Consider the following 5,000-nt stretch of genomic DNA (forward strand, 5'->3'; position numbering starts at 1 on the left):
CTCCCTCAATCCGATGAAAGTCACTGAAGGTTTAACATTCTCATTCTTTTCTACTTTGGTTCGGGAATGAAGAGGGTTTTCATGCTAACGCCGTCTGGCCGGAGAACAAGGGATTTCTTAGGCAGCGACGTGGCTCAAGTCCGGCCGGCTCTGGAACAGAGACAGAGGTTTAATAATGATAATAGTAAGGGAGAGAGAGAGAGAGAGAGAGAGAGAGAGAGAGAGAGAGAGAGAGAGAGAGAGAGAGAGAGAGAGAGGGAGAGAGAGAGAGAGAGAGAGGAGAGAGAGAGAGAGAGAGAGAGAGAGAGAGAGAGAGAGAGAGAGAGAGAGAGAAGAGAGAGAGAGGAGAGAGAGAGAGAGAGGAGGAGAGAGAATAGAAAAGAGAAGAGACAGAGAAGAGAAGATAGAAAAGAGAGAGAAAAGAGAGAGAGAAAGAGAGACAGAAAGAGAGAGAGAAAGAGGGAGAGCACGTGTATCGTACAAGAAAATTTAGTTTGATCAAATTTGATTAAATTGATCAAATTAAAACGTGTGTTTTATACAATTAACACAGCCATACCCATCCACACAAATATATGCACACATACACACACACACACACACACATACACACACATACAAACACACATACATATATGTGTGTGTGTGTGTGTACATATATATATATATAATATATATATATATATATATATATCTTGCTTGAGCTTTACAGTACATATATCCGCACATATCCATGCATAGCTGTTTTACCATGCCATCCCACCAACTAGGCGGACTAGTTACCATTTCCCACATAATAACCACTAAACCTCTTTCTTCTGTATGATTTATATTCCCTCAAAATCGCGACCAAGCAATAAGATCATCGCGGTCGACTTGAGCATCCCAGCAATGCAAGCCTTTTTGCAAGAGAGCCAAGAGCGCTGGAAAGCCCAAATTTCTCATCATGCAAACCCACTGCCATTATTGGACGCATTACCTCAAAATGGGAACAGTGTTTTCCCCTGCACGCCTGGAGGAGCTGCAACCACAGACGCTCACCTGCAGTCTAGATTCACAGCAGAGACACGGGCAGGGAAACAGAGAAACAAAGAAACATAAATATGAAAGGGGTCAGTGCGAAAGATGATGCTCATTTATCATGTGGTTTCGTTCCAGAGACACGGACGTAAACTCAGAGAAACATAGAAGCATGGAAACAGAAACGCAGAAAAGTAAAAACAACGAGACACATCGGTGCATCGATCCCGTTTAGGATGAAGACAACTTGAAGCGTGAATCTACGAGAAGAAAAAGACCATGAGTACAATGCGCAACTGTGAACAGAAACACACTTGGAAAGAAGGTATGGATAATGATAATAAAAAGGAGATAGTGAAAATATTAGATTAATGAGAGAATATGGTGCAAAAGAAAGAACAAAGGTATGAAAAAGTTTGCCCAACATCCGCAAGCATGCTCGGAAAATGAAGTTAGTGAATATAAAAAAAAAGAAACAAACAAAAGAATAAAAAAGTATATAAGCACAATAGAAAACAGAGTATAAAAAATAGAAAATTAATGCGCGGTTACGGCGTAGACCCAGGCCAGAGGCACACATATAGAAACAAAAAAAAATCATTAAGATAAAAGTGTAGAAGCACAAAAGGGCGGGCGAAACGACTCTGTAGCATAGAGACATAGTTATGAGATGTAGAATCACACTAGAGTCGCGAGTAACCACTTGAGACACTGAGACACACGCCAACCAAAGCCTCTGAAGTATGTAAACACTTAACCACAACGCCATACTCGAAACCTGGGCACGCAACAGAGCAGAAGAATGAATGGATTCGAAGTTCGGTACGCACAACGGTAGAAAATGAAATATTGGGCACGATTAGACACTCGAGCCACTGGAGCGACCTAATACTCATATTCACAATCCAACAAATGGAATGCGGCTAGATTAGGATTACATACTACATTAATGTATTCTTTTGTATCTTTGAAGCACACTGTCCACACTTGAAGCTTACAAACACAGGATAAAGAATTCAAACTTCAAACAAACAAAAGAAAACGCATATGTCTACACTTAACGGTTAATACACACTATAGCCTTATGTTCACACTGGAACCACCTTTACAACTATAAAAGATGTACAAATATGAGACAATGGTAAATGCATAAGGAACGAGCGCACTTGAGAAGTGACGCAAACAATCTCAAACCTCCACAGCACAAGGAAATGCGAAGGAATATCACGAGCTACTTACTCTTTCTCTCTGCCACACACAGAAATACACAGTGTATATGCGTGGACACACACACACACACACACACACACACACACACACACACACACACACACACACACACACACACACACACACACACACACACACACACACACACACACACACACACACACACACACATACATAGATACACATGTATATAGATATATAGATATATACGTGTATATATATATATATATATATATATATATATATATATATATATATATATATATATATATATATATATATACACTCTCTCTCTCTCTCTCTCATACGCATTAAACTTTTGTGAAAATGTGGGAAATGGGGGACGCAAAAATGATCTCTCCGGATCGGCCTCTCACATTTTCCCTTTTATGGCACTCATAAACTGATGTTACAAGATTCCCCACGAAATGAAAGACCTCTGGCCACTGACAGCTTCAGACTCTGCGAACGAAGATAAAAGATAAAATTGAAGCCCGTCACATAAAAATGATTGGGAAAAAGAATGAAAAAGAGAAATTATTTTCTTACTGTAATACGAGTAAAGAAGCCAATAGGCAAGGTGAAAAAATGTGTTTATTTGTATACGGTCTATCGGTCGGTTTAATCTGTCGATCTATCAATATGTTTACCTGCCATTATTTATCTATATCTATCTATCTATCCATTTATCTGTCTGTCTATCAATTTGTTTATCTACCATTATTAATCCATATCTATCGACCATTATTTATATATCTTTCTAGTTATATATAGTCTCTGACATCCATTCGACCAACGTTTCCACAATACGACCATGTCGTATCGTGGGCCTTTCATTTCTTTTCCCTCCATTCTTCTTCCATAAATATGTTAAGCCGTATGTGCAGTCACTCTCACGTTGGTTTGTTGGATAAAAGTGTTACGTGCATGAACGTTTGTGACAGGAATGGCAGCATTCTCCTCTATTCTTCTGACCCCAAGTCACATTTCTTATTCTTCTGACCTTAGGTTGCCTTACTATGTGATCACGGTATGTGGTCAACAAACATAAATATCATTCACTAATCAAATATTTAATTAATTTCTCTCGTTATTAGAGGTTTATATTGTTTCAACTAGAAGGAATTTAACACGTTCATGATATTTACCAGGAATATCATATTATATTTATTTCTATTTTCATAGCGCGTTTCCCGCCTTAACCTGACCTCTTTTTCTCTCACTTCCAGTCGGTCTGCATGTGAGATGGCTTAAGAGACATCTCGCTGTTCCCATTAATTGCTTGTTTGTAATTGTTTATACAATAGGAATACGCGTGGCTTTGTTACATTACTCAAAGGAGACACGTTCTGTCGGCGCTAGAGCGGAGCTTGTAACCCGATTTTTTTATAAATTTATTATTTTGAGTATAGCGTTAGGATCTTCCCTATATCATAGTGCACAGGGATGCCCGATATAACCGGGGGTTGCGTAAATCGCCTATTAGATCTACGCTCCGACGTTACGATAGTAGGTACAAGTAAAACCTGTTATTCGTTCGATCGGCAACTTTCGAGTCGATGTGACCCGCAGTTACATCCATTCATTATTGTAGGACTAGGGTTTAGCTAGAATCGTTATTCGCTTAATAAATACGCCCTTCTCACCCTCTAGAAGTCGCTTGCATATTATGGGTAAATCCCAAGCGATCATGTGATTCGTGATAGTTAGATATCCGTAGGGAATGTCGTGAGCGCCCATCATAGATACACAGAGTGGAGCAGATTATTTATAGATTTTTCCGGCTCGTCCGGTTCACTTCATTTCGCACGGCATTTTGGGTATAGGGACTCCCCATCGATGAAGTCTAACATGCCTAGCTAGACATGGCTATCTCGGCATTTCAGTATTTCTGATCCGAGAAGGTATGCTTGCGAGAAAGCTTGCAAATATTTTTTTTACGTCACCGTTCATTAGTGTGTACATTCCATCGCATATCATTAAATATTGAATTTAATGTGGTAATTGAAATAACTGTGTATTAAGAGCATTGCTAATTTATCACAGTATTGTTATTGAACATTAATCTTCGTGTTTGTGATTCATTCTCTCTGTGAGCTCATTCTCACTTTCTTTCTCATCCACGCTCACACTGACACTATCGCTCACACACATACACACACTCACTCAATTATCCATGCAGAACAAAAAACACTGAAACCTTTTCATTAATAGAGGTTGTTGCTGTCATAGTTGCAGGCGTATCTCTTTTACCCGCGATTTTGTCAGTCGTGACGAGTGACTAGTACATGATGTACAATTTCTTATTTTACATACATTTCTTCAAGTTCAAGTAAATCCTTGCGGATGCCGTTTCCTTTATCTACGCTTATGTCTATTAGAGATGGTTGGTAATTCAAGCCAGGTCCATGTGGATCACTACTGACGTCTCCCTTCCCTGTTTTCTTCTTTATCTTTGTGAAAATAAAATACAGAACGAAAAAATAGAATAAAATAAAGTAAATGCTAACATTAAAACTGTAAATTTATATAAATAACCGGCTAGTAGCAATATAACATCCCCTCCCCTCTGTTGCTTTTCTTTTCTCTTGCTATCTTGTCCCTTACATGTATGATCTGGTTCCCCGACTATATATAGCAGTCGGACCGACAATATCTGACACGGCAACAAAGGATGACCCTGTTGCAGAAACAGTCACCTTAGGATGCTGTGGGAGGGACGTCACTGGAAGATCGCCATAGGCCTGCGG

The 5,000-nt window shown here is 39.3% G+C and overlaps 1 protein-coding gene across 1 annotated transcript in view; it reads right to left on the bottom strand.

Annotated features, from left to right (window-relative positions):
- Nucleotides 1-5,000, bottom strand: part of LOC119572531 — a 137,710-nt gene that overhangs the window by 70,987 nt on the left and 61,723 nt on the right. The window contains exon 2 of the mRNA XM_037919640.1: nt 1-150. This exon is cut by the window's left edge and continues 427 nt beyond it. The gene's annotated coding sequence lies outside the window, so the exon portion shown is untranslated. The remainder of the gene's footprint in view (nt 151-5,000) is intronic.

The sequence above is a fragment of the Penaeus monodon genome, chromosome 1, assembly GCF_015228065.2.
Source record: "Penaeus monodon isolate SGIC_2016 chromosome 1, NSTDA_Pmon_1, whole genome shotgun sequence".
Lineage (NCBI taxonomy): Eukaryota > Metazoa > Arthropoda > Malacostraca > Decapoda > Penaeidae > Penaeus > Penaeus monodon.